This window comes from Cryptomeria japonica, chromosome 11 (assembly GCF_030272615.1).
Source record: "Cryptomeria japonica chromosome 11, Sugi_1.0, whole genome shotgun sequence".
In the NCBI taxonomy this organism is placed as follows: Eukaryota; Viridiplantae; Streptophyta; class Pinopsida; order Cupressales; family Cupressaceae; genus Cryptomeria; species Cryptomeria japonica.
In genome coordinates, this window is record NC_081415.1 from 614,475,023 (window position 1) to 614,484,797 (window position 9,775).

A 9,775-nucleotide genomic window follows, 5' to 3' on the forward strand; every position below is an offset into this window, starting at 1 on the left:
ATGTTGTGCAATGATTGTTATGTAATCCAACGGTCATACTTGAAATGATTTTTTTGTAATCTCCATGAGATCTTAGGTTTGTGATGTGTTGCCGACCTATTGATTTATTTTTAAGGTCGACAAGTTATTTTGTTGTAGTCTTGTCAATTTGTAGTTGAGAGTTATAGAGTCTAGTTGCAGAACTAGATGATGTATCTGCAATATGTGTAAAGGCATATAGGAGCATGTAAATGATTTGAACAAGCAAGTGTAGTGCTATTCAAATAGATCAGCAAATTTCTGTTGTTCTCTAACAATTACAACAATCAAATCGCTTAACCAGGTAAGCTCTAACCAACTTAGTGTTATTCAAATCCTCTAACTAGGTGATCCATTAGCTTGGATTCCAAATCCTTTATCGAGGAAATACTCCTAATAGAGTATTGATTCTAATAGGGCATTGTAGTGAATCCCTTAACCAAGTAGTCCCTAACAGGATTTGTTCTTAACGAGACTTATTGTAAAGCTTTAACAAGCTTGGCTTCTTATAGGGCAAACTTTTGAAGAGTTCATAATACTTATGGGTATTCATTCCCACCATGGTTTTTCCCATTTGGGTTTCCACATCAAAAATATTGTGTCAAGTGGTGAATCTTTTTGTGGTTATGTTTACTATGCTTGAATTGCTTAACTGCTAAATCTTCTTTGATATGGTATGTTAACTGGCAGCAATCTAAAACATGTTTTAACTACTATTAGTAAAGTATTTGAATGATTTAGTTAAAAGGTTTTGTGAGTTTTAGAGTTGTCTTATTGTTATTTTATTATGACAGTCAACCAGTTTAACTTGTCAGTATTATTGCATTTGAAGTTCAATGTTTAAACTAGTCAGTTTAAAGTTTTCTTTGAGAGGTTGTTTTTGTTTGGTGAAAAGTTTATATCAGTTTTAAATCTACTGATTCACCCCCCCCATCTCAGTAGTTGACCGGATCCTTATTCTTTGATCATACCTTCAATTGGTGTCATAGCTTTTCAGTCCTCTAAGGTCTAAGGCTAACAGTTTGAGGTAAAGATCTTGAAGAACATGATGAAGAAAGAAGGTTTGAAGTTTAATAGAGAGAACTATAGGATATGGAGTGATAGAATGAAAATTTATATCAAGAGTCTAGGAAGTCAATATTGGGAACATGTTGGTACTCAATATGTTGCACCTAGTGGGATTATGACTGATGATGAGAAGAAAGAGAAACAAGAAAACAATGAAGCATTGGAGGCCATTATCAACTCTTTGTCTGATGCAAAGTATGTTGATGTCCATGGTATGGAGACTACATATGAGGTATGGAAGAATCTTGAAGAGATCTATAACGGTGATGAGCATGTGAAGATTGCCAAAGAAGAGAGTCTAAGAGGAAAAATTGATGACATGCAGATGGTTGAATGTTAGAATATACAATAGTATGGTCAGAGGATCAAAGAGATAGTTGGTGAGATGAAGAGTGTTGGTGGTAAAGTGGAAGATTCCATAGTGGTTAGCAAGGTGTTGAGAACCCTTCTACCAGTCTACGCTATCCGATTTGTAGCCATTCAAGAGCTAAAATCTATTGATAAAACTAAGGTAACCCTTGACTCCATCATTGGTAAGCTTATTGCATTTGAATTAAATGGTTATGATGGTAGTGTTTAGATATATGAATTTTCATTTAGAGCTTAAGTTTCTAACCCTCCTATGAGGAAAAGTAGAGATGTCAATCACATCTATGAATCTAGAAACTTAAGTGTAGAGGTACCGGTAAGTATAAAGGTAAATTATTTTTGAAATGTTTTGCATGCAACAAGATTGGACACATTGTAGCTAACTGTCCTAATGGTGACAATATGCATAAGCGTGAGAAGTACAAGAAGTACAAAAGAAAAGGCAAAAAAGGTTATCTCATTGCAGTTGATGGTGGTATCACTGATGAGGAATTTGAGGGAGATGCTAATGAAGACATTGTTTTTGTAGTCATCAAAGAGGAGAGATCTGATTAGAAAGCATTAATTTCTTGCATGGATAATTATGATGGTTGGATCATTGATAGTGGTTATTCACACCACATGACTAGTGACCACAACAAATTTCTTACCTTGAAGGAATTTGATGGAGGAGTTGTGAGATTTGGAAATGACTCACCCTGCATGGTAAAAGTTAAGGGAACTATTTCTCTTAATGGAAAGAGCAATGCAGATGATGTCTACTAGGTTGAAGGATTAAAGCACAATATTTTAAGTGTAGCCCAACTCAATGATAAAGGTTATCCATTAGAATTTAAGAATGAAATTTGCAAAATATATGGGAGAAAAGATGAACTGATTGCAATCGATAAGCAGGCAAAAGGTAACCTATTTCACCAGAATCCTAAAGTCAACAACTATTTAATTGCTAAAATAGATGATAGTTGGCTTTGGCATCGAATATTTTGTCATATAAATTTTGATAACATTGTTAAGGTCAGTAAGTCCAAGTTAGTGAGAGGTTTGCCTTAGTTGGAAAAACTGGTTAATGCTCTATGTAAGGAATGTCAGTTGGGAAAGATGGCATCCTCAACTTTTAAGAGCAAATCTTTTTTAGTAGAATATTTGTTAGATCTAGTTCATACAGATCTTTGTGGACCCATAAGGACTAAAAGTATTCAAGGTGACAGATATTTTATGATCTTCAGTGATGATTGCTCAAGAATGACATGGGTCACATTCTTGAAGCATAGAACAAAAGCATTTAGTAAGTTTAAGGCATTTAGGGTCATATCTTAAAAGGAAAGTGGTAAGAAGATAGAGTGTTTGAGGACTGATCAAGGTGGTGAATTGACTTCAATAGAATTCACTAGATATTGTGAAGAAAATGGTATCAAAAGGCAACTTTCTGCACCAAGGACACACCAGTACAATGGTATTGCAAAGAGTAACAACCGGTCAGTTGTTGAAGCTTCTAGAATAATGCTTGTACAAGGAGGAGTAGAAAAACCTTTCTGGAGAGAATTTGTCAGCACAACTTTCTACACTATGAACTAGATATTGGTAAGAAGAGGTAAGGATAAAACTCCTTATGAATATTGGTATGGTAGATCACCTAATGTTAGTTATTTTAAGATATTTGGCAGTAAATTTTTTATTAAGAGAGGTGGCTATATTAATAAGTTTGAGGCTAAAAGTGATGAAGACATATTCCTTGGTTATTCCACCAAGAGTAAGGCCTACACATGTTACAATAACTAGACACAAAGAATCATTGAGTGTATTGATGTTCGAGTGGATGAGTATCTTGAAGTCTCAAGAGAAACCAGTAAGGAGAAAAAGGATGAGGAACCTTGCATTCTAATTTTGGATCCAAAATTGTTGAAGCCAGAAGCTGATGAAGTGAATGTTGTTGTACTAGTTCAACCGGAATAGGTAGATTCAGAAGAAGAAGATGATAATAAAGAAGAACCTGAAGATAGTGATCATGTTATTCTGAGGTATGTGAGACTCAATCATAATCCTGACCATATTATTGGAGATAAAGATGCTAGAGTGTTGATCAGAAGAAGAATTAGACAGAATTCTTGCATGATCTCCCCCATTGAGCCTAGAACTGTTAAGGAAGCATTTGGATATGATCACTAGATCAAATCTATGGAGGAGGAGCTTGATCAAATCAAGAAGAATAGCACATGGACCCTATTACCTAAACTAATGAATAAAAATGTGATAGGAACTAAATGGGTATTTAGGAACAAACTGAATGAAGATGGAGTAGTAGTAAAAAACAAAGCTAGATTAGTTTATAAAGGTTATGCACATGAAGAAGGAGAAAAATATGGTGAGAGTTTTGCACCACTTGCTAGATTGGAAGCTATTAGGACTCTACTTGCATTTGCAACATATAATGGATTCAAATTATATCAGATGGATGTGAAGTCAGTATTTGAAAATAGAATAATGGAAGAAGTATACATTGAGCAGCTAAATGGCTATTCTTTGACTGATGAAAAAGATATGGTGTGTAAATTGCACAAGGCACTATATGGTTTGAAGAAAGCACCAAGAGAATGGTATGAGTGGCTACATTCACACCTAATGAAGATAGGTTTTCAGAGAACCAGTAAAGACAAAAAAATATCTATCAATTCTGAAGGAGATAAGATAATGGTTAGTGAAGTATTTGTGGATGATATCATATTTGGAGGCAATGATGACATGAGTGATTACTTTGCAAATGAGATGAGAAATAAATTTGAAATGTCTCTAGTATGAGAGATTAAAAAATTTATAGGTTTTCAAATTCAGCAGATGAAGAGTGGTATTTTTATCACATAGTCTAAATATGTGAAAGAGGTATTGAAGACATTTGGAATGAGTGATTGTAAACCAGTTGGGACACCAATTGATAGGGATGACCCTAGATTGCTTGAGTCAGCTTGACTCACACCAAGGCCTTCTTCCTAGCCTAACCCAGGAATGCTCCTCTCTTTATTCCCCTAATCCACTCTAGGTCCTCACTACTGAGTTTTGATACTCTGCTCTGTGTGAATTCACTTTCATAAATCCATCAACTCACTAATCAACCAGATCTCACCAGCCACCTTGCATGGTTTTCTCTACCATGGGTTATACCTACAACTTCTACTAAGTTGTTTTCTTCCTCATACTTGGATCATCCCTCCCTTTGATCCCATCTTCCTCATGTCTGAGGCTAATAGCCTAGACTCCAGTCTACCCTGCAAGTGATTCCTCTTGATCACTAATACCTAGCCGGGCTATCATCAAGCTCGTCTAGGGCCAGTCTACTAAAATAATCGATGCCATTCTGTGGTCTAATACAAATAGAACTCTACTGTACATGGGTGGCTCTACTTGATAACCTTAAATGGTGTGGATCCCACGATTGAGAATCAAGATAGAGCCATGTTATACCTACTTGTCACCAATAGAAAACAAGAAGCAGAACGACAACTTATTTATAGAGCCGAGCTTCACATGGCTTCAAAATTTGGAACTCACAAAACACAAAAAAGTAACATCTACTCTATCACACTGCCACTTAAAGATTTAAGCCATTATTTATAGTTATCAAACGAAAATTAAACTCTGAGAAGGAAAATAGAAAACGGTCTTCAAATTGTTATTCAAAAGATGTTCTTTGTTCCACCTATCGAACCTCCTTAAAAAATGCCCATTGGGTCTTTTATATCCTCTACGACATGTTATGAAACATCGCTAATGGACGAGATCAAACTCGACACAATCGGTTTCCTGATGTAACTGTCTTTTCATTTTCATTGGGTCATCAGGTTAGCATCACTTTCCTCATTGGGTTAGCACCAAAACATTTACACCAATGTTCAATGGAAGTTTACAACTCACTTCCCTTTCTATCGAGTCATCGACATAGCATCAACACCTCTTGCCGATGGCCGATGGTGCATTCCCAACAACATGTTGTTCCATCGGGTCATCGATATAGCTCTAAACCAGTTGTTCCAATAGTCGATGATGTGCTCCACACACTATTCCTTCCCATAAAGTCATCAATATAGCTCTAAATTGGTTATTCTGATAGCCAATGATGCACCCACACACTATGCCTTCCCATCAGGTTATCGGTGTAGCTCCTACCATGTTAGGCCGATAGCCGATGATGCGCTCTAAACTCACTCTGCCCACTCCAAACCGCATTCTTTCCCATTAGGTTATTAGGTTATCATCAAACATGTTTTACTGATAGCCCATGGTGCGCTCCAAACCGTATGCTTTCCCATCGGGTTATTCAGTTAGCATCAAACATGTCTTGCCTATACCTTAGGGCTCCACTCCGAACTGACTCCACTCGCTACAACCCACTGGTAACCTCATCGAGTTATCGCGGTAGGGTGAAACTAAAAACATGCACTCTAAAAAAGAAAAGAAAAAGCACTCCAAGCTCCAAAATAGAAAACCTAATGGACTAGAACTAGTCCTTATGCCAAAATTGAAAAGGGTATTTTCTCACCCTTAGGTGCTACTGCACCATACTCCCCATATGAAAAAAAATCAAGTCCCCCCTAGGGGTGGAAAGGCGACATCAATGCCCAGTCTTTTGAAATCGGATTCTTCAACCCAAATGACTTCAACTTCAGGTAAGTTGCACCACTTGATTAAGTATTCCATATACAAGCTATGACTCATTTTCTTCTTCACCCTGGAATCTAAAATGTGTTTCGCCTATGGTTTAGAAATGGGTGGTACTAGAATATCACAAAGAGTAGTTTCCCCTTCTGGATTCAATCCATCTGGCACTACTACAGGACCTTTAAATTGAACCAAGTCTTGGACATTAAACATAGGGGACAATGCTAAATCTACAGGTAACTCTACCTTATAAGCATTGGAGGCATACTTAGCCAAAAAAATTCAAGGACCTATTCTCCTCATCTGAAGCTTAGTAGGGACTCCCTTCTACAATCTTACCTTGTTCAGATGTACCATAACCATGTCTCCCACTGCAAATTGAATTTCTTTTTTCCTCTCATATGCTTTAGCCTTAATCCTCTACAAAGCATCAATCGATATTTTCTGCACTTGTTCATGCACCTCTTTCATAGACTGAGAGAAATCCTCCGCATGTCCACTTCTTCCTTCCAAGCTTCCCAAATTTCAAAGTTCACAAACACTGCATGGGTGGAGTCCATAAACAATCTCAAAAGGACTCTTACCTGTAGTTCTATTGACACTATCATTATATGAAAATTATGCTTGTGGTAGCACTTAATCCCATGTTTGTCTATATTCTTTTGTTAGACACCTTAGAAGATTACCTAGTACTCAGTTAGTGACCTCAGTTTGACCATATGTTTGCAGATGATAAGCAGAACCAAAAGAAAGGTTACTTCCCAATCTTGTCTATAGAGTTTTCCAAAAGTGTCCCATAAACTTCACATCCCTATCCGATACTATATTGAGAGGCAGCCCATGAATTCTTACCACCTCTTTGAAAAATAAATATGCAATGTAACTAGCATCATGTGTAGTCTTGCATGGAACAAAATGACTCATTGTACTAAACCGGTCAACAATGACAAAAATACTATCCAGGCCAGTCTTAGTTTTTGGCAAACCTACAATAAAATCCATGATGATGCACTCCCACGGTCTTTTGGGAATTGGTAAAGGTTGGTATAATCTGGCATTTGAACTAGTACCCTTGGCCTTTTGACACACAATACACTGCTCAACATACTTCTTGATATTTTTATGCATTTTTGACCAATAATAAAATCTTTGCACCAACTCAAGTGTTTTATTCAGAACAAAATGTCCACTAAGACTTCCATTATGTTTTTCCAGTATGATATTTTCCCTCATAGATCCTCTTGGCACACATAATTGACATCCCTTAAACAAAAGACCGCTCCGCAATGTGTAATCTGCATACTAGTTATTGAAATGATTATTAAACTCACTGCATACCTTCTATACCTCAGAAAATTCTTCATCTTCTCTATAAAGCTCCTTGAAACTCTCCACACCTATGCTCTACAAAGTCCCTTCTTGGACAATGAGAAGTTTTCTACTTAAGGGATCTACTACCTTGTTCAGCTGTCCCTTTTTGTGCTTGATAGTGAAAGTGTATGCTTGCGGGTATTCTATCCATTTGATGTGTCTATTGCTCAACTTTTCTTGAGAATTGATAAAACTCAAGGGATGGTTATTTGTAAACACTAAAAATTATTTGGGCAAGAGATAATGCCTCCACTTCCTAAGAGCTTGCACTAAAGAATAAAATTCTAAGTCATAGGATAAGTATCTCTTCTTGGCATCATTCAATTTCTCACTATAGAATGTTATTGGTCTCCCCTCTTGGTTTAAAACAACTTCTACTGTTATATGACTAGCATCGCATTCTAGGGTAAACAACTTATCAAAAATTGGTAAAACTAGGATGGGTTGGGTAGCTATCCTCTTTTTAAGCAACTCAAACCCCTGGTTGGATTCTTTAGTCCACCTAAACTTATTTTTCAACCCAACCTTAATCGTATCAAGAACAAGAGCACAAATTTCATTGAAACCTTGAATGAACTTCCTATAAAATTGCGCAAGTCCATGAAAAATTCTTACCTCAGTAATAGTTTTCAGTGTAGGCCAACTCTATATTGCTTCCACCTTTCTAGGATCCATTTACAAAGTGCCTTGAGATACTAAAAAACCCAGATAAATGAGTTCTTGTTTCTTGAATTCACATTTTTCAAGGTTGATTGCCAACTGTTCTTCATGCAGTTTCCTTAGTACAATCTGCAAGTGTTCAAGATGCTCTTCCTTTGGTTTGTTGAATACGAGGATGTCATCAAGGTATAACACTATAAATCTACCTATGTAGTCCTTCAACACCTCATTCATCAACCTCATGAAGGTACTAGGGGCGTTAGTAAGCCCAAATGGCATAACTAACAACTCATATAACCCCTTTGTAGTCTTAAAATTTGTTTTCCATTCATCCCCTTCTTTAATCTGGATCTTGTGATATCCACTCTTTAAATCCAACTTAGTGTAATACTTTGCTTCTCCAAGACAATCTATTAAATCCTCAATTCTAGGTATAGGAAATTTGTATCTTATGGTGATTTTGTTTATTACCCAAGAATCAGTACATAATCTCCATTTACCTCCTTTCTTGGTTGCTAACACCACTGGTACAACACATGGTCTTATACTTTTTCTGATTAGACCTTGGTGAAGCAGTTGTTGTACTTGTCTTGCTACTTCTTTGTTTTGTTCAGGAGTCATCTTATATGCAGCCTTATTAGGTAGTGATGCTCCAGGTATAAAGTCTATTTGGTGACTTACTGCTTTAGGAGGAGGTAGCATTGTGGGTGTTCCATCACTCACAATGTCCTTGAACTCTTGTAACAACTTCTAAACCTCTTTAGGTAATCTTTATTGTTCAATCTTCTTTTCTTTACTAGGTTTCACTAAGAGAGCATAATGTTCTCCATCTCCTTTCTTGAGATCTCTCAAAAATTCTTTTCCTTTGACCAACAACACATTAGGACCACTGGTCTTGGTTCCTTCATCCTCTACCAAAGATTGAATCCTGTATCTCACCCCTTCCTTCGTGAATGCATAGGAGTTCTTTTCATCATCATGGATAGATTTTCTGTCAAATTCCCACAGTCTTCCTAGCAACAAATGACATGCGTCCATGGGTAGAACATCACATAAAATTCTATCAAAATAATTCCCAATTGCAAATTCAACCCATAATTGTTCATATACTAACACATGTTGTCCTTTATTCAACCATGTGACCTTGTAAGGATGACTATGTGGCATGCTACTCAACCCAAGTTTACTTACTACTTCTTTGGAGATGATATTGTTTGTTGATACTGAGTCAATGATCACTTTACAGACCTTACCAAGTATCTTGCACTTTACTCTGAAAATAGACTTCCTCTATTTAGGTTCTTCCTTAACTGGTTCCCTGATTAGCACCCTTCTAAACATCAAATTTTCACCATTCTCCAAGTCAAGGTTTACTTTAGGAGACTTCACACTACTAGAATCATCTTGCACATAATTGATTCTTTTCTCTGAACATGATGAGGTTTCCTTCTCTGTACACCTATATGGTGGATGACCAAAATTACTTCAATGGTAACACTTCATGTTTGCAAAGTATGAACCCCCGCTAGAACTTCCAGATCTACCTCTGTTGTTGTTGTTGTTATGATCTCTTCCTCTACCATAATTTCCTCTTCCACTGGATTCATTAGTCCGCATAGTCAATTTTGACTCTCCTTGA